General features: G+C 33.2%; 2 long non-coding RNA genes across 2 annotated transcripts; both read left to right on the top strand.

Annotated features, from left to right (window-relative positions):
- Nucleotides 1-8229: 8229 nt before the first annotated feature.
- Nucleotides 8230-9716, top strand: LOC127107339 (uncharacterized). Its single transcript, XR_007795688.1, has 2 exons — nt 8230-8724; nt 9386-9716. It is a non-coding gene; the product is annotated as an uncharacterized LOC127107339 (long non-coding RNA).
- A 9370-nt stretch (nt 9717-19086) lies between these two features.
- LOC127100970 (uncharacterized) lies at nt 19087-21034 on the top strand. The gene is made up of 2 exons (XR_007794550.1): nt 19087-19378; nt 19549-21034. It is a non-coding gene; the product is annotated as an uncharacterized LOC127100970 (long non-coding RNA).
- The last annotated feature ends 1140 nt before the right edge of the window (nt 21035-22174 follow it).

Here is a 22174-nt window from a genome sequence, read left to right as displayed (position 1 = left end):
TTCCCAATTCAAGACCCCCACTGACATAGGGGAAGGAATGCAATTCATACTCTATTCCCTTTTTTGAAGATGAAGAAATACTACCCTCCAAGTCACTATCAATGATAATAGGGTTACCACTCATCGTAATGAAAATTCGATAAAAACTTGAATAAAAGCTAAGGAAAGGAGAAGGTACCTTGAAATAGGAGGATAGAGGCGCTGAAACGAGAAATTGAGCTGGAAAATCGAAGCTTTAGTGTTTTTAAAATTATGAACATGCAATGATGATTACTCTAGGAAGTAAGTGCTCTCAGATAAGAGGGAAAAACTTGAAGAGACCATGGAAAGTTAGTCTACAATAGGGCTAAAACGTTTCTCTACGATCTCTCTCCATCTTTATATATGCAAGGGCAATCAAACTGATTGGGTCGAAAGTAGAAAATAAGGACAAGTCAATAATCAAATTTTATTCGGGGAAGACAACTACACTCGAGTACACAAAAAGTTGTGTCACATCGCCCTATATTTTTTCAAGCCACACGTAAAAGAAAAACAACAAAAGGTTTCAATGATGGGATTACACTTAATATTCGCATTCACATCACACTTTGGCAAAACCAAGTCGGCGCATGCCATTCGACACCTGGATGTAATTTCTTTGAGGCTGACCACTATTAATGAAAGACTCTTATGACATCAAACATGCCCGACGAGTCTTGAGGGAAATTATTTTCAGGACCAACTGTTCTGTGTCGGCCAAAGACCTGATACCCAATGCTCTGCATCGATCAATGACTCAATAGCTCGAGGCCCATTATCTAGCCTACTTCGTCAGGCTCAAGGTATAAATACCTTCGTAAAGGGTTCTAAGGTACAGAATATCTAATTTTCACTATCTTGAACTATAAACTGACTTAGGCGTTGGAATGCTACCTATATGTAGGTACCTCCTGAGTCCACCGTATCGAAGATAGCAACACCGACTAACAACATCACATCAAGATCGATCTCTCTGGTTCAAGAAGCATTGTGATCACAACCTTTGACCCACATTGTTGTATCAACACAGTGCATCGAAAGCTCTGTTTCACTATAGTTTCTACAATCATCATCATTTCTGGTTCTGCAACAAAACAATTGTATTATTTGTATTTTTTTGAACAAATTATGAATCGTGGTAATGTTTTCGATTAATTGATTAAAGTTTGGATTTACATTATTGTTTGAATTTATATATGACATCCCGTAATTACATTAGTATAATTAGCATGATGTTATGATATCCTTAATATAAATGACCTAAAATATAAGTTGACCTAAAAAAATATCAATTTCAGGACAATCTTACTGCCTAAGAGTGATGTTCTAATTTCTGAGGGTTTTTCGGAGATGCACTTCCAAAATAACATATTAGCTATGCAAAAACACCCTCCCATCAGCTTAGAATGCTTTCAAAGGTTACTTCAGAGACACACTTATAGACACACCCTACCAAAATTACGGAGATGCATTTTCGAAGGCAAATATGGGGACTGAATGACTCACTTATGAAACAATATGTGCATTTAAGATGTGTTCGGAGATGCATCTCCGAAATATAAAAATAATGAATTCAAGTTTTCAGTGTGTTCACGTTCACTCTATGGTGTTGATAAAATAATGCCCTAAATTTCCAAAAAAAAAAAAGAGAGAGAAAATGTAACAAAAATAATTGCATATAAAAATGAAGAATTCAAGTTTTTATGCTCCCTCTATGATGTGAATAAAATAATGTTCTAAATTTATCGCAATTAAATTTCCAAAAGAAAAGAGAGAAAATGTAACAAAAAATAGTTGCATTATGTTATTCTCTTCTTCTTGATTACATTTGAATTAAATAATGACAAGTGACTGAGCTTTATTTATCTAGCGCATTGGCAAATTCAAAATTGTTCATCAAATCCGAAGTTGTTAAAAAAAATTGTGAACCAAATTGAATTGTTAAATTGAACTTAATTAAAGTTAAATTAATCGAATTGTTATCTTTGATTAATAAATCGAATCAATCATTTATTAACGATTCTAGAACCGATCAAATTTTAAGTAACCATATATAAACCAAAACTGGACCATTATTTTTTAAAAGAAGAAAATTGGAAAGAGTATTAGAGCACTAAACTTCTAACTAACGTGAAATGATAAAAAGAAGAATACACTGCATAATAAAATGAATTGTTTCAAATTATAAATTAATAAACATAAACATAATCTTAAATTTTTTATCTCCAATAAATCTAACACAAGTTAAAAATAATTTTATATAACTAAAAAAAATGATGTGAATTGAGAATTTAATTTCAATTTAAAAATATTTTGGTCATTTAAAATATAAACGACTTTTAAAGAAAGTAACTAAAATAATCACTGTTTATATTTTTAAAAATACTTTATTGTAAATATATAAACAATTTTGTAAATGAACATCTAATTATACTTTATTCTTTCCTTACAATGCAAATATATATTTATAAATACATATATTTTTATAAATGCAAATATATTTTTGAATGGATTTGTGATTTGAATTGATTTGCAATTCTAATTGTCAAAAAAAATCATGTAAAACAATATATTAAGAAAATGTTTACCAACAAAAAAAATGAAAAAAAATTTAATTATATTTTTATTAAAATAAATTCAAAAACAAATATAACGCTTCGGTTTTTTTAACAAATGGTTTGGTTTAGAAAAAAATTGTCTTCTAGTGGTTTGGTGCGGTTCAGAATTTCAAATTGTTATATCAAACCAATAATTTTGGTTCAGTTCAGTTCTAAACCAATTAAACGATTTGATTCAATTTGAATAACATTTTACTATTCGTACACTTCAATTTTTTTTTTAATAAACTGTATCATGAACAACCTAGTCAAATCTTCTGCAAATGCAAAAGTAGAGGTCTGACCTTAACAATACAGTTGAACAAAACATAATATGTCAATATTTCTTTTCTCCTAACAATTATTGGTTGTTATTTATAAGGCATGCATAACAGTTTTAATAAAAACACTTCCATAATGGAGGGCATTAACAGAAAGAAAGAAAAAAAGTAAAGTGCAAGAATAACTTGTAACTCTGTATATAACTAAATATCCACCCTTGACTAAACTAATGTACATTGTGATTTTATACCACAAAATTTTAAGGATGAATGACCATATGATCCTACAACCAAAATTTTCCAACCAATCTTGAGGAATGACATCTCTTACCAACTCCTATCCAAAAGTTGACGATGAAGTCAGCTTTACAGAATTATCAACTTTGACGAAAGCTGTTTTTTTTCCAGTCAACTTTCTTGATGAAGTGCAAGGATATTCTTTCAACATAATGCATATTCTAATTAGTTCTAGTGCGCAGCAGGGAAGGGAATATATCACTAACAAAACAAAAAACTATAAAAGCAACAATCTTATGTTTAAATTTTCTTTTATCCACTAATATAAAAAAATTTCCCTTGGAAACTATGTAAACAATTTTGAAGGATTTCAGTAGAAGCTTGACTTGAATATACGAATTTCATTCTCTGTGCAATGATCCAAAAGCATCTTTTACAACCCAAAGCAACGACTCAAATCTATAATGAGAAAGAAAAAATGGTATTATCTGATATCGATATCATGATTAATAAGTTTTTAAAAGTTTTGTTGAGTTCTGCTTATTTTTTGAATAAATGCTTAGTTTCTGAATAAACAATTATTTACATCTTTTAGTTGTGCATGTCATAACTTGAGTTACAAGAATCAGATTGACACGTTCTAATATACGTTGTAAAGATGAGAGGATAACATAAAAGTTTTGTGCTGAAGTCAGAAGAAAATTCGGAGTTCAGAAGAGTCGCATAATTTGTTTTCAGTTCCGACTTAAGAAAATACTTAGTTTTTTGGTCGGTGTTGTATTTTTTTTTGGTCGGTTGCTATTAGGCCCGAATTCCCTTACTCCGTTTAAACAAATTAGTAGTTTTAGGATTGATTATTCAACATTCGCGGAATAGAGAATGAGACATACAAATTCTATGGAGAGCTGATTTACTGTATTCTAATTCCATTTTGAAGTTTTTATAAATTTCAATTTAATTTTGATTTCTTTTGCTTAATTCTATTGTTGCTTATAAAATAAAGTTGATTAAATTCTATTGTTTTTATGATCCTTAACTATAATCACACTAATGTAGTTTTTTCGTTATCGTGTTTGATCAAGTCACGCTTGATTAATTCAACGATTGCTTAAATCGGTTTGCTTAATTCGGAAATTAGGAACATTCATCATATAATACTAATTGTACTTGTCAGTGGGTATTATAATCGAATAAGATCGAATCCTCTTAGGGAACTGAAATTATAAGAATTGTTGATAAGTCAGAAATTGATACAATAGATTAGCTTATTTATAAATTTTGCTTTTACCTTAATCATCTTCGATTTAAGTTCTAAACCTTAAAAAAAAACTCATTGTTATGATCGCTTGGTTAAAATATTCAAGAGTCTTTGCGATACGACTTGAGTGTCGTTTCCGTTTTATTACATTTTTAATTCTCATTTTTGACCCGTGTGCAATAACGAATCACGGGGCATGGCTGGTAATGTTAAATTTTGCATATGCCTCGCCTCGTTGCCATGCCTAATATCAATTGCTTGGTCATGCATCTTCACATACTCCAAGAGCACATCGTTGTTAGAAACACACTCTCTAATAGAGTGATAGTTTATGTCATGATGCTTACTTCGATAATGTAAAACTGGGTTATTTGCCAAAGTTATTGTTGACTTGTTTTCCATGTATATCTTGATCGACTCTAAAGCTAGCGGAAATATACCCGAACGCGTCGCACACTCTAAGATACAATAGAGTCGTCATCGAAATTTATTTATTTCCGAAGGAAAGGAAAAATATCGATAAAACCCGGGGGAAAGAGAAATGGGTAAGAAAGTAGGTTATGCAAGGAGAATGTATTAGCACCCCTCACATCCGTTGTATTCAACGGGAACCATTTTTTATTATTTTATGCTCGGATGGGTGTTCTATATAAATATTACTCGCAAAAGAATAAAGGAAAAAGAAAAGAACATATAGAATGCTCGGTGAGGATTAAAACCCTCTTGGTATCCTTATAGTGAAATAAGGAATTAAGAGCTTCGTATTTCATATAACTAATGGTGAGGGATGAAAGAAGAGTGTTAAATGTATGGTTTGAACCAAAGGTTAATGTGGTTTGAATCCATGAAGTTATGGAGTTTGAACTAGAGAGTAAATGTGGCATGATCCAATACGTGGGGGGCCAAGGCATGAACCATTATATGGTGGGGCCGAAAACAAAGGGAATTAAGTGTTTGATATCAAGGCAAACATCTCTCGGTTCAAAGGCAGACAATGGATGGAGCTCAAAGAAATAGTATATTTGGCTCAAAAAGAGAGTATATCACATGGAGTGAATGATTGGTAGAATATGTTGAATGTAAGTAATGAATGGTGAACAATGTAAGTGAATGGTAGGAAAGGGAGAAATAATTAAAGTAGAAGGAATTGAAAGATTGGGTAAAAGTGACAGAAGGGTATAACTTGGGACCAAAAGATAATAGTGTTATTGGGATCCATCAAGGAAATGAAATTTAAACCATAGAGTAAACAAGAATCAAGCCAAAAATAAAGGAATTAAGTATTTGGCATCAAGAAAAACATCTTTTGGTACAAATGTGGACATTGGTTAATTGTCCTAAAATGGTGTATATGAAATCCCAAAGAAATATGGTATTTGGTTTCAAAGAGAGACAATACGTCACTGTGATGGATGGTTATGATTAAAGATAGATGGTATGGATCATAAAAGGTATGGATGGTACCCTAAGGCAGAAGAAGGAATAATTATGCTCGCCAAGGGTTTGAAGCCTTGTGCCTACGTATTCTCACCGGAAAATGATATTTGGTCAAAGGAAACAATATATCACTATAGGGGAACAATCAATTTGAAACCAAGAGATAATGGTAAATTGAATCCATGAACGAATAAACTCTGAACCAAAGAGAAAACAGACATCAAGCCAGAAAACAAAGGAATTAAGTGTTTGGCATCAAGAAAAACAACCCTTTGTTCATGAGGGCGGACATTGGAATTGCCCTAACAGGATATGCATGGAATCCAAAGGGATAAGATATTTGGTTTCAAAGAGAATACATTATAATAGTGTTGAGGCATGATAATGATTCGAGAACTGGAAAGAATAAATAAATGTGCTCGCGGAGGATTTGAATCCTCGTGCCTACATATTCTCACCGTGCAATAAGAAAGTTAGAGCTCAGTAGTTCGTGGAACTAAGATAGAACAAAAAAAGAATAAAATTGCCAGGGTATACAACCCTATAAGGCCGAAAAAGGAATGCCAAGGTCTATAACCTTACATGGGAAGATGAAAGATTTCCATAGTCTATAACTCTACAGGTAAGAAGGAGTTTGCCAGGATCTATAATCCCATGGGGCAAAGAAAATGGATGCCAGAGTCTATAACTATATAGAATGAAGGGTTGCTAGAGTCTATAGGAAACATGGAGTTTGACAAGGTCTATAACCTTATTGGAAACAAAATATTGCCAAGGTCTATCACCTTAAAGGCAAAATAATGAATTGCCAGGGTCTATAACCTCATAAGGCATGAACATAAATGCCAAGAGTCTATAACCCTAAAGGCTAATTAAAAGGGTTTTCATGGTCTATAACCCTACAAGCAACAAAGGAAGTGCCAAAGTCTATAACTCTATAGGCACATAAAGAATTTTCCAAGGTCTACAACCTCATGGGGCAGAGAAAGACCGCAAATGTCTAATACCTTATAGGCGAGAAATATTGCCAAGGTTCATCACCTTAAAGGCAAAGGAATGAATTGCCAAGGTCTATAACCTGACAGGCAAGAAAGATCGCCAAGGTTTATCACCTTAAAGGCATAAAGAAGGCATTTGATTGAAGGAGGGTGCACAACCACAAGGTGTTTAAACCACATGATCTGAATATCAAAGAGAATGTGACCTAAAGGGAGGGTGTGATTGATGTGCTTGAAGAAGACCTTGTTAATTACTTGATTCAACTTACACTAAAGTCTATAAATGAAGGTGAATGCTTTGAATAGCTAGGGTCTACGCCCCGTATGCAAAGGCACTCTAGAGAAGGGTAAGAGAAACTTCATCTCATCATTCTTCGCTGCTTAAGGCTCGTGGCGTGCAACTCTTATCGTGATTGACAAGTAGCTGTTAGGAGATTCTGATTATTGATCCTGATGATGCAATGTTGATTGTTGTAAGAGGAGACTTGACAATCATTTGATTCGCATTATATTAAAGTCTATGAACGAAGGCAGATGCTTTGAATAGTTAGGGCCTAGGCCCCGTATGCAAAGGCACTCTAGATAAGCGTATGAGAAACTTCATCTCATTATTCTTCGTTGCTTAAGGCTCATGGCAAACAACTTGAATCAAGATTGACAAGTGTTGATACACCTTTGTTGTGCTTGAATAATATTCCACTTTGTCTGCAACATGAATGTCTTGCTTTATACTTATTTGAAGTCTTGAACTCTTGATCTTGAATCATGAGGTCTTGAGCTCTTGAAGTCCAGTATATTCAATACAACTTAAACACAAGGGACTTGTCATATCAAGTGATCAAAGGTATTTTGGTCAGAATAGGCTTGGGAAATTGAGCACAATACAAAGGATTTGGTTGATCAAAGTGACTTTTGATCAACACAACCAATGAGAATGAAAATGAATTGAATCAAGTACACAACATACCTAAAGATTAATCAGTTAATCAGATTACAAGTCCTAATGTAGGGGAACACGCATCTCAAGATTTAAAACCCTAAGTACTAAGGTTAATGGCACAATTATGAATCAAGATCTAGTTAAAACTAAACAAACCTAATTCTCTAACTATCAGTATTACTAATCATCTAATTAATTTTAAAAATCTAATTATCATTAATCTAATTTGAATTCTAAAAATCTAATTATCATTAATCTAATTTGAATTCTAAAAATCTAATCAAGTTCTAAAAAAAACCAATTAATCTAATTAAATTCTAAAATTCTAATCAATTGTAGAAATTCTAAATCAGCCTCTAATCTAATCAAGTTCTAAAAAACCTAATTATCTAAAATTCTAATTAGCCTAAAATTATAATTATCACCTAATCAAATTCTAATTAACCTAATCAACCTAAATCCTCTGAATAACCTCTAGTCTAAATCTAGAATCCTAAAAACCGAATTATCTAAAATTCTAATTAGTCAATTCTAATTAACCTCATTCCCTATTTGACACCTAATCAAATTCTAATTAATCATGAGAATCCGAGTCCACTCCGTCTTTATGTTCTTCGTGCAAGCTGAAGAAGAAACATGAAAAAGGAGAAATGCGCTTATCCAAAAAAGCTCCAACGCGAATGAACGCCATCAAGTTGAACAAAAAAATGATCACGTAGAAACCACACCGAGCTGACCAACGCCTATGCAACAAATCCGAGCAAGTTCATGATCGTGTGCGACGTTATCACGGCTTCACGTTCATCAAGCACGGTTCATAGATTCGTGATTCGCGTCGTTCCATCATCAATTCAAAGATTTGCATCGTCAAATTCAACTCGTCCTGTTATCGTATGCGCGAACAGAAAGAGAAGCGGTATCGAAAGTGAATAAGATAACTTACCGAATTGAACATGTATTGAATCTTAGCCTTTCTCCGTTTCAGTTTCCAATTGCTTCCTCTTCTTCTCCCTCTGTTGGATTTCGATTTGTGAATTCTTGCGAGATTGCGTATTGTTGATAGTTGTTGTGATTGATGTGAATCATTATGATTGATTCTTGTTGAATTGCTGTTGCAAATTTGCTTCCTCCTCTGCTGAATTCTCTATTAGCAAAGAGTGAATGGAAGAACAATTTGATGAAAAATGAATGAAAAATATGGATTGAATAGAAAAGGGTTAAATGAAAAAATATGTTGTATAAAAAATTATGGACTGAACCTCTCTGATTTGAAGCGTGTGAGTGAATATTTATAGGATTCAAATTCTGTTAGAAACTCAAATGAAATTCACAGTTGGTTAGAAATTGCAAAGTTAGTTGAAATCCAAATTTAAATGAAATGAAAATTCATTTTCCTATTTTTGAAATGCACTCTGCTAAATGTTTATAGTTAGTGAATTTTTTTGTTATATTGTTAGATTGAATTTAATGAAATGTGTAAATGAAATTCATTTTCTGCTTTATGAAATGCACTGCTGCTATATAATTGAAACACACTCTGTTAAATGTATTAAGTGTTAGATTCTGCATAGTTAGTGAAGATCTGTTATGTTGATTCTCTGTTAGTGTTGCTGCAGGTTACTTGGAGTGCTTGGTGAGATTGGATCATGGTCATGAGATTGTTCATGGAGTTTGTGGATTGGAATTAGATGGCCATCCTTGGAATCAATGGGGTTGTTTTGTTCATTGGGATTGTTTTGTAATTGGTTTAGGTTTGAATGTTGTACATAATATAATTGGAATTGTGTGTGTAGTGTATGTATGGAAATTGGTGAATGTAATGTATTAGGGTTGATCATGTGAGGTTTGAATGAACATGATATTTTGGTAGGCTTTGTGTTTGGTTATGTAATGTTGAAGTTCGGATGAAATGGCGGTTTGGAATTTGAATAGAATTGGAATTGGAATTGCAATACAATGTATTCAAATTGAATGGAATTATTAGAGATGACTTTGTAATGAAATTGGTATATTGGAAAATAGAAGTGAAAATGTGCAAATGGCCTATGGTTATCATGGTTGTGTAATGAAATGTTTCTAATGCACTTGGATTGTCAATTGGAAATAATGGTTTACGAAGTGAAAGTTGAATTTGGTTGAATATGGAATTATAATGGAATTAATGGTTGAAAGTGGTTTAACAAATGAAAAGAAGTGAAAAAATCTAAAAAGTGGTTAAAACTAAGTTGGTCTAATTGTTGGTCTAAAATTAGGTTCGACTAAGTTTTGGACCTGATCATGGACCAAGTTCCTTGGTCCAAAAGTAGGTCAGATCAGGAAATGGACCAACCCCCAAAGTTATGCAAAAACAAATAAAAAGTGATTTGGGTGATGAACATGATATAATGCGTAGAAACAATCCTCAGATGGTCAAAGATGATGAGTTAACTTTGATCAACTGGTTGACTAGAAAGTCGACAGTTGACTAAATGTCAACTTATGAAAAAATGCTGAAGTTTGCAACCTCTTTTCAATGCCACTAGGAAAATGAAACCGACTGAATGGAATATGAATGAGAATCATGAATGCAAGCATATTTCTGACCAACCAAATGGCACCAAGAATTACGATTTAGGCTTAGTCAAACCTCAAGTCAAACAATAATCAAACCTCAAACCAAATGAGCAACAAACATCAATACTCTGCCAAGCTGGGGTTTTGATGTCATGATAAATGTTAAAATGTCTCCTTGAACCAAAGATCAAAGATCAAGAAATTAGGGTTTTTCCCCAATGATGAGTAAATGTCACAAGCCTCAAACAAAACCAAGTTTTTATTATTCACAAGCTTTGAATCCATGATGGTTATGAGAAAGTGTTAATATGAATGTGTGATGCATGTGAGTGAATGCAGATGAATCTCAAGTCATAGGTTGGATAAAAAATGAAAAGGGGAGGGAAAATTTTAGGGTATGACAGACTCCTTCTACGGAAAACTCAACTCCTTTAACAAGTTTTGTAACCAAATTGCGTGACAAGCACATAAAGTCATCACCACGTACTTTGCCTCACATGTGGAAAGAGTGATAATCACCTGCTTCTTTGACATGCATGTGAAGGTTGTATTTCCAATGTAGAAAACAAATTCACATGTGCTTTTTCGGTTATCTACGTCTCCTCCCAAATCACTATCATTATATCCAATGAGCATGTAATCATCATAAATAGAGTAGTACAAGCCTAAGTTTGTTGTGCATTTTATGTAATGAAGAATCCTATTTGTCGCCTTTAGATGAGTTGTTTTTGGATGCTCCCTATATTGACTGACAACTCTGACTGCATGTATGTGAGACCTCGTGCATGTTAAATATCATAAGCTTTAAACCAAGCTCTTAAAGAGTGATAGATCCACTCTTTCTCCTTCCACTTGCTTTGACAACTTGATTCCATATTACATTGGCATGATGACTGGGTTTGCGTCATCCATCTTGAACTTCTTGAGTAACTCCTTATTGTAGCCTTCCTAAGTGATTACGATTCCATGTTCTTCTTATTTCACTTCAACGTTGAGGTAGTAATACATGAATCCAATGTCGGTCATCTTGAAATCCTTTTTCATCTCTTTCGTGAACTCTTCAAACATGTTTGAATTGTTCCCCGTGAAGATCAAGATATCTACATACAAGCACACAATCAAAATATCTCCACCTTACGCTTTGATATAGAGTGTGTGCTCATATGGACACTTAATGAAGTTCTTCTCCCGGAAATACTTGTCAATTAGAGTGTTCTAAGCTCTTGGGGCTTGTTTCAACCAGTAGACTGTCTTCTTTAGCTTTAAGACCTTCTTTTTTCACCCTTGAGTTTGTAGCCTTCTGGTTGTTCAATGTAGACTCTTCTTCAAGGACATCATTTAAGAAGGTTGAATTGACATCTGTTTGATGTATCTTTCACTTGTTTTGAACTACCAATGAAATGAGTAGTCTAACACTTTCTAATCAAGAAATTTGAGCTACTACCTTGTCATAGTCGATGTCGTCTCCTTTATTGTATCCTTTTCCCACCAATATTTCCCTGTATCTTTCAACTTATCCTTTGGAGTTCTTATTTTCTTTATACACCTATTTCACACTGATCGCCTCGTGCTCTTTTGGAAGTGAGGCTAACTCCCATGTTTTATTCTTCTTGATTGCATTGATCTCTTCGTCCATGGCAGTCCTCCATGTCTTGTTCTTCAATTATTATTCTCCAATTCTTCTTGCAAGTTCATGGGCTCCCAATCTGCAAATAGAAAAAAAGAGTAAGATTTTCTTGATTTTCGGTTACCTCGTAAATATGTTGCAAGCTTCTAAAGTGAGAATTCATTTCAGTTGAGTTTTATCCTTCTTTCGAACTCGGGGTCGGTGAAGCCGACAGGTTGCCAGTATCTTCTATTGGTTCTTCTAGTTCCACATTATCTTCTTCAAATTATGGAAAGAAGTAATAGTCTTCATTACCCAATCTCCAATCCTAGTCTCATTCTTAATCGGAGACGACATTTTGACTGATGACAGTGTTCTATGTATTAGGATTATAGAGCTTGTAGCCTTTGGAGTTGCTATCGTAACCAATGAAGATGTAATTTTTTGGTTTTGTTATCCAAATTGCTTCTTTTCTCGCTCGGTACATGAGCATGGCCTATGCTTCCAATGACTCTTAGATGGGAAATTCTAGACTTTCTTCCATTCCAAGCTTCTTCTGGTGTTTTACCTAACACACTTCTTGCAGGAGGCCAATTTGATAGATAGACTGTGCACGCAACAATTTCTGTCCACATTTATTTGGTAGTCTCTTGATTTTTTAGCATGCTCCTAGCCATCTCAACGAATGTCCTGCTTTTTCTCTCTGCTATTCCATTTTATTAGGGGGGGATCTTGGCACTGTTAGATGTCGCCAAATGTCATTGTCTTCATAATACTTCAGGAATTTGCTTGAAGTGAACTCTCCTTCTCGGTCAATCTCATGGCTTTGATCATAAAGCCATTTCCTTATCAACATGGGCTTTAAACTATTTGAAGTTCTCAAACACTTATGATTTTTCCCTCAAATAATACACGCATGTTTTTCTTGAAAATTTGTTAATAAAGGGACAAGAGTAGTTACTCTTACCAAGTGATCTTGGATTGATCGAACCACACACATCTGTGTGTATGAGCTCCAACGGCTTTCGCTCTCTTGAGTTTGACTCGATAGGAAAGTTCATTTCGAACTGTGTTATGAGTATACATCTTTCACGTACTTGATTGGGGTGGTTGATGTAAGGCAATCCTCTAACTATTTCCTTTTTAGGGAGAAAATTTGATCCTCCACAATTGAGATGCTCAAATCAAAGATTCCAAAGCCATGACTCCTCTTTGTAGAATATCTTGAGACATTGCACGACATCATTTTGAATGTTCATCACGAAAATTCTATTTCTTAACATCGACACCTTAGAAATGAATTTGGTTGAAGATCTCTTATATAAAGGTTATTATCCTTTAATTGAATGCATAACCTTTCTCTAAGAATTATCGTAAACTCAAGATGTTTCTCTTCATGTTTGGCCCATAGTAAACATTGGAAATAAAATGATGATCTCCATTTTTAGATCAGATGAGAACACTTCCTTTAACTCTCACCACCACTTTTGATTAATCTCTGAAAGCGATTTTCCCACTCACCGAGTCATCTAGCTCTACGAACATGCTTTTTCGCCCATACATATGGTTGATAACACCGTTGTCAATGTACCATTTATTGTCTCCACCTCTTTCAATGTATTTGTGCGTTAATAATAGTGTCTCGTCTTCTTGGCTTATTTCTTCAGCATAGTTTTCCTTCTCTACAACTCTATAATTGCTAAGAGATATACATTCGAAAGCATAATTCCAAACTTCTCACGCTTATAACATTTGACTCATGACTTATCGTACCTTGGTTTTGGATCTCCTCTCCACTACCTCTTGATGAGATTTCTTCTCTTTAATTTTTGTCATCATTAGGCCTTCAGCCTCGCCGCCCCCATATTCATGATTGTGTCCATGTTCTTGATCGCCATCTCCTCTTTGGTTGCTTCAACCATATTATTCTCTATGTGAATTGACTCGCGTCTTGAGTACGTATTCCTCATTATCTTCCTTCTTCTTTGTCTTTTGTTCATAAGCTTGTAACGACCCATGAAGTTGCTCCATTATCATTGCATCCAAATCCTTTATCTCTTCGATGACAGTGACAATATGCTCAAACTTTGGATCTATCGATCTAAGAAATTTCTCCATGATTCTTACATCATCATACTTCTCTCTGTTTCTTTTTAGGTTATTAGTAAATTGATATGGCCGCAAGTGCGCAACTTTATCAGTTTAGTATAAAAGATTGTCGAATCCCACATAGACCAATCGACAAGTATCACTATCTATCTATTATTATGTTTATCTAAAGCTGCACGAATGGTTGGTTTTCCACAAACAGTAAAAATAACAAATTTAAATTAAATTTTAATAAGGAGAGGCTAAAACATGATTTCAGTCCACCTATGTTACTCATATAAATTGCAACATTTTATTGGAACGAGAAAATTATTTTTGGTAGAAAAACTAAGTTAGAACTACCATCTGCTTTCGCGTGTCTGCTACCAGATTTTAAACTCGTATTTGCCTACTTTCGTACATCCAACTACAAACTTAAAATTCCTTTTTAAAAGATAGTAATTTCTAATTTAATTAGAAAATTCTTTTTCTATTTAAAAATCAAATATCTGAATTTTCTAATTTTGATATCGTTTCCGCTCTTTTGAGTCGAAAACGGTATTTCGATGTTTCTACCATCGTAGCAAAAGTGTAATTTGTAAAAGCAGAAAATTAAGAACAAAAAGAAAATCTAAGCATTCTCTCAATAGATTATGATTCTACCCAGCTTTCGCATGACCATCATAATCTATCATTCAAATTTTTACGTCAGATACCACCTCATAGGTTCGTAAATGGTATCTCTGTGTTTCTATTTTCGTAAAAAAACATATTTTATTTAAAAATAGAAGTTAAGAGATAATATTTAGCGCTCGTTACAATCAATTAACTGTGTAATTTATACGAGTACCATCGGTATGACGATCCTTACATTTCGATTGCGATATAATTACTCACACATAATAAAACAAATATATAGCATGTTTTCATAGCATACATAATAAAAATAAAATAATAAAAAGAACCCGATAATTAATATTTCAAAATGATAGTGATTGAAATACCTAAAATTTGCGCACTAAACAACATATAAACTCCCGCTAAAACATATACTAAAATATTAAATAATTTCTAAATTATTAAATAATCCTTAAATACATGCTGAAATATTAAATAATCTATAAATTGTTTTTTCATTCTTTAACTCCATATCTCCATTAATTTTGACAGTTAAGTGTCAAGTTAATAATATTTTTACTCTTGTATAGGTAGATAATTCCATCTCTATACGTTTTTTTAGATTAATAAAAAATGATGGAGTGAAATGGATTATATTTTATTATTTTATTTTTAAAAAAATGAATATAGTGTGAAGGAACATATTTCATCCATTATCTCTCTTTCAATCCATTTTCATTTTTTTAATTTGGGATAGATTTAAGGGTAGTAAAATAGATATGATCCGTCTATTATGTTGTTGTGATTGTATTTTTGTTGGGCGGATCAATATTTTAGTCTCGCACCGTCTAGAATGTGTGTCTCTTTTTGCCTCATTTCTTTTGAACTTTTAAGGACGAGGATATTAATAAGAATTGTTGTAACTTTTAGCTTTTAAGGGCGTAAGGCTCGCATGACTGTCCTACCCTTCTTTTTTCATGGAGTGGACATATCAGATTGTCATCTCTAGATAGATCTAATGACATAGAATAGATTAATATAACAATTACAATTTTGTCATCCATGCCTTTCATGGCAATTGACACCTCTAATTGCTTCTTTAACCTATCAATATTATAAATATTTTTCCTACAATAAGTATGTCATCAACATATAATAATAAAATAACAAAGTAATCATTAGAAAGTCTTCTAACAAAGATACAATGGTCATAAATAGTATTGTGGTATCCTTAATCATACATAATTGATTCAAACTTTTTATACCACTCTATTGGAACTTGCTTAAACCACTATAGGCTTTTTTTAGTCGACACACGTGGTTTTATTTACCTTCAACATGAAAACAATCTAGTTGTTTCGTATAAATCTTTCCTCACAATCATCATGGAGGAGAGTCATTTTAACATCCATTTGCTCTACCTTTAAATAAGAGTAACAATTAAACTCACGACGGTTCTAAATGGCTAAAAACATGAGAAAACAAGAATGATCTAGAGAGGTGATGAGAGAAATGAAAAGTGAGATTTTTACATTTTCTGGATGTTTTAAAATGATAGAGAATCTATATATTTATAAACCAAGAAATCGTGTAAATTTGGAAATAATGCATAGGCCAAATAAATTACCTAATCGATTAGGCAATGTAAATAATCGATTACTGTGGCCCAAATTAGAAGGTTTCCCTAATCAAACATACAATATCCTAATTAACTTGTTAGGCCTAATTTTTTGGGTGATTTTAATTAAAAGTCAGGGACTTCTCAATGATTTTAATGTGTGTGCATGCATGTGTGTGTGTGTACGCGCGTACGTGTATGTATGTGTGTGTGTGTGTGTGCTTGTATGTATGCGTATGTGTGTGTGTGTGTGCATGCACGTGCGCATGTGTGTGTGTATGTGTGTGTGTTAGCGTGTGTGCGTGTATGTGTAGTTTAGCCATAATACTTCCGAAAATTCCCCCCACGTCTTTATAATATGTTGATCACTCAAATGGACACAATCAAGCGAGTTTTCTTCACACCCTGAAGCTTTAAGTCTTGACATCTTTATTTTTTATTTTAGCATTACACAAGAACCTTGGGTCTTCTTGACGAGGCTTGAGATATTTCCATGTTAGTTGCCATCATCTGAGATGTTGAAAGGTTAAACCATCAGTGGTCATAAACCACAAGTCTTCAGTTGAGAGTTCTTGGACTACACTGTTGACTTCAAACACATGTCTTTAGATTTATTCAGGATGATAACTTGATCAACCATCTTGTGCATTGTAAGTCTAGTTCGTTCGCAAGATAGGTGTTAGACATAATATTTTGGACAATGTGTTAACGTGATTATAACAGATTAACATATGTCAAGAAATAAATCATAAAGCAATAAAGAACACACAAGATTGTTAACCCAGTTCGGTGCAACATCACCTGCATCTAGGGGGCTTCCAACACAAGAAAGGAAACACACTCTCAATATTATTAGTACAAATAGTCAAAGATGAGCATACCTTATTCAATAAGAACCCCTCTCACTTTCTCTTAATCGCCAACCTTAGTGATCAATACATAAAACATATTAATGATTGTTTAATTACAACTTAACTAACAAAAATAACCTCTATGCCTTTGATATGGAACTTAAGCGCTTTAGGGGTGCACAAATAACAACAAGTACAAAGACTCAAATAACAAAATTAACACATTAGATCTTGAACTCTTTCTATCTACTTCCCTGTTAGGAACAAGCCTTCTTATATAGCAAACACTCAGCTGGACTTTTCTCCAATGGGCTACTGATTTAAGAATAATCATATATGATTTTAATGTAGATTTGATTTGCTTATCATAAATGTCCACCAAGAGATTTGATCTTTGTGCAAATTAAATCTTATTTAATTTGATTTGGTCTTGAAAAATCTTTTTAGAAAATCTTTCTCTTAATAATATATTCCTAAAAGATACAATAATAAATCTCTTTGGAATCAAATGAAAACACGCTTAGAATTACTCGTGAAAGTTGGCTTACAAACTGAGGCCAGACGATGCACTCATGCTTTAACATCTTGTCTTACTATATAAGGAGTTCAAGAAAGAGATGAAAAAAGAGTTTGAGATGATCGACGTTGAATTCATGTCTTACTACCTCAATGTTGAAGTCAAACAAGAAGATCATGGAATCCTAATCACTTAGGAAGGCTAAACTAAGGAGTTACCCTAGAAGTTCAAAATGGATGACGTAAACCTAATTATGATGCCAATGGAATGTGGAATCAAGCTATCAAAGCAAGATGAAGGAGAAAGAGTGGATCCATCACTCTTTAAGAGCTTGATTGAAAGCTTATGATATTTAACATGCATGAGGCCTCACATCTTGTATGCGGTCAGAGTTGCCAGTCAATATAGGGAGCACCCAACAACAACTCATCTGAAGGTGACAAAGATGATTCTTCGTTACATAAAATGTATAACAAACTTAGGCTTGTACTACTCCATTTCTGATGATTACAAGCTTGTTGGATATAATGATATCGATTGGGGAGGAGACGTATATGACCGAAAAAGCACATGTGGATTTGTTTTCTAATTGAAAATACAACATTCACATGGATGTCAAAGAAGCAGCCAATTGTCACTCTTTCCACATGCGAGGCAGAGTACGTGGAAGCCACTTCATGTGTTTGTCACGCAATCTGGTTACAAAACTTGTTAAAGGAGTTGAGTTTTCCGCAAAAGGAGTCGACCAAGATATATGTGAAAAACAAGTCAACAATAACTTTGACAAATAACCCAGTTTTCCATGATCAAAGTAGGCACCTTGAAACAAGCTATTAATCTATTATAGAGTGTGAGTTTCCTCGCCCCGCCCCGCCCCCACCCCACCTGCTAAAGTTTTTTTTTTTTTTTAAAACGCATATACTTTCTCCATATAAATACAAATTAATAATGAAACTAAATATTTGATCATTTTAATAATAAAGATAATACTTGATCATTTTTATTTAAAAAAAAAAAGAATAATAATTATAATAAATTTTCTATCTTAAGATTAAGAAAAGTAAATGGATAGTAAAATTATTATTAAAAAATAAATATAATAAAATAAATTTAATAGGCCGGGGCGGAATGCGTGCGGGACGATACTAGTATCTCTCGCCCACGTCTCTGTAATTAAAAATCAGGTTTATCTTGCACCCGCCCCCAGTTAAATCAGATAAAATTAAGATATTGAGTAGTAAAATTAAGTTTAAAGGGGTGCTAAAAGTTTAAATTGATTTTGGATTTGTTAGTTTTTTGGCCTTAGAAAATAGAAATCCAAATTTATATTATATGTCCAATTTCTAGAAGGTTATTCTAGAAACGTCTATGAAATTTTTTAAAAGATAAGTATAAATTAATACATGTATTGTTTGAAATATTAGAGAAAATCTAGAAAGTAATTTATAATCATTAGATTGATTTTATGATGGTAAAATCCTAACCGTTAATTTGAAAATGTGTTTAGTATAAATAGGGATGAGTTAGTTGAATTTATATCAAAACAAAAAAATTATAAACACTTAATAATGTAAGTATTTATCTTTCCCAAAAATTTCACATCCTCTCCGAAATTCTTAGTCTTTTTCCACTTACCCAAAAGTTCCTTCCAATATTTTAACAAAAATAGATGAAAGACCATGGAAGAAGCCCCAATGCAAATATAGCTATGCAATTTGCAAACAACATCGTGATCGCATTACTCTTTCATTTGCTATGGTGAGTCTCTTTTGAAACCCTTCCTTTGTTTGTAGCTTCAATCTCCTGTATTCAAATTAAACGGAAAAGAAGAGTGGCAGCATTTGACTATGAATTCCATGGATGCAGTACAATTGTTTGATATAATGCATTTACTCTGAAAATTTACTAATTATATTTTATTTTTCCAGTTATACAATTGCCTTTCTATGGGCATAATTACAGTTATGCATTGCGTGGAGTTGAATGCGACCCTGGTCCGTGAGGTTTTGTAAGTAGTTTATGCTTATGCAAGTGACGGGTTCTTGTAATGTGATCTAAAATATGCAAATTACTTTCGGTGAGCCATGAGTAAAGGTACACTACATATTTAGACGGATCTAGCTGGATCTTCTAAAAAGTAGTGATTCATCTTCTAAACATCCAGTGTATGTTACTCATAGGCTCCTAGAAGTAATTTGCATATTTAGATCATTACGGTACTTTTGTCAGATTGCATGCTGGAGTTTCATCATCACCCATTAAGATCTGGTAGTAACTTTCTCTATAAATCTTAGAGGTCACCGCTTGCATCACAAATATCATAAGTTTTTGTTAATGGGAAGTTTGGAGGGAGCATCTGCAGAGAGAAAGTAGTTACTTTGAAGGAACATAATTGTGACTTGTGCGCGTTTTGTCAGATCATGAGGTTATTGACTATGGATAATTTGTTTCTCTGCATGAACTTGACACTTTTAAAAGTTGACATTTTACAAAAACAGATGATAAGTCTACACCAAAAGTTTAACAAAGATTTTTGCTCTTCTATTGTTTTTCTTGAATTTGTTTGATTGTCTTTGAATGTTCTTGTCCCTCATACTGCACTTACTTTACAGCATGGTTGTACTTTCATCTTTGCACAATTGACTTACACAGTGCTTTTATGCGAAAGACTATACAAGAGTTCTTATCTTCTTTTGAAATTTCCTTTCACGGGCACTCTACAAATAAAATATTTATGAGTTATTATTCTCATAGTGTCTTCAATCATGGTACCCGAACTACAATTGTTGACAATTTTATTTTATTTCTAGAGTTATCTTTAAGTAAATTTCAATGGAAGATAGGGACTCCTAAGTCTTTATGCAAAAATAGTTTCTGTTAATTGTACAAACCGTGTATGTACAACTCGACTATAGAGTGAGATGCAACTGGGCAAGAATCTTCAAAGCCAACTAGGCTCATCCAAGCTAAACACTGAAGCAACCAAAATCTTTTTTATTCTTTCGTTTGTGAAATGTCAACTTCAAGGGTTAAGTTCATGCCTGAGGATCAGAATTCTATCTAGCATGTTGTGCGAAACAAGGTTATAATATCAACTTCATCAGATTAGTGTATGCTTCAATAGCTTCCTCAAATTTGAGCTTTGACCAACTATCAATTATTGTTGAAAAAGCAGTGAATTTTGTAACTTTATGCCTTCTGCTCATTTCTTCTTTTGTATTGCCTTCGTTTTAGCCATTACTACTTGTTAATAGTATTTACCCATGTTATTCTTTCAATGGTTTTGACACCAAACAAATTCATACAATGAATGAACCTGATAGTTATGTACCCTTTGAATTTATGAATCATCTACAATAGTAACACAATATACTATTGTTATTTAATATAGTTAAACCAGATTTTTACCTATCATATCATTGTTCAAGACACATTTTGCATCAAGAATCGAGCTATTGCTAAAAAGAAAAGAGCATCCATTGATTTGTCTGCTTTAAATTCTGTAAATCTATATATACGGCGTGTCCTAATCATGTACTTTATATTTAGACTAAAAAGGGTGAGTTTGTTCTTGTAATTGTAGAGTGCAAAATGCTTTGATTAATACTCATATTGAATGAACACATGGGATTGGAAGTAAGCATGCCTCTTGAACTAAGGGGATTGTGCAGTTCCTATGTACAATAACTACTTTTTAACTGGAAATAATTAATATTTTGTGGCTGACTTTATTTTCAAGTTGTTCTTTAGCCTTTCTTTGGAGAGATTGGAACAATCATGTGAAACCTTGTTGTCTATATGCACAGAAGATACAGTATCTTTTGCTGAATCTAGCAGCATTAATATTGGAGGGTTGATCATGTTAGTGAATCTTAAAATTGATGCTTGCTATATTAATATGAATTGGAATTTTCTTATTATTCTTGCCTTTGTTGATTATAATAATTGAAAGGAAGTAAGGTTTTTTAATTTTCTTTATTTGGAACTTGTTTCTGGGATTGGTAATATGATAATATTAAATGGTCTCTGTTAGACCTTTACCCTTTTGCAAAGCATAAAACTTTGGTTTTATTGACTGTTAGCTCTGTATTGGGTTGCCATCTTATGGATGTTATGAATGAGTTTTGTATTAGTAGTTCGGCTGCTAACTAGAACTCGATTTGCAGTGTCATGATGCCTAGATTTATTAATTTTTAAATTGTAATTTTGTATTATATACATGTACAATCTAATATGAATCCTATCATGTTTTTCATTTTCAGAAGGAAGCAAGAGTTTTGTTGAATTACCGTCTCGACACTAATCTATAATCGTCTCACCAATATCAAATACTACCCTTTATTCTTGTTAAAGTTGATAATTTTGTTAAGTTGTCTTCATCATCAACTATTGAATAGGAGTCAGTCAGAGATGTCTCTCCTCAAGATTTGTTGCAAAATTTTGACCGTAGGATCATTTGGTCATTGTTAACCGTAAAATGTACGAGTGTGTATTCATCCTTAAAATTTTGGTGTTTAAAATTGCAATGTACTTCAAGGGTGGATGTTTAGTTAT

This window comes from Lathyrus oleraceus, chromosome 7, assembly GCF_024323335.1.
Source record: "Lathyrus oleraceus cultivar Zhongwan6 chromosome 7, CAAS_Psat_ZW6_1.0, whole genome shotgun sequence".
Classification (NCBI taxonomy): domain Eukaryota; kingdom Viridiplantae; phylum Streptophyta; class Magnoliopsida; order Fabales; family Fabaceae; genus Lathyrus; species Lathyrus oleraceus.
The sequence above is the reverse complement of the archived record's forward strand: the minus strand, read 5'-3'. Positions and strand labels throughout refer to the sequence as shown.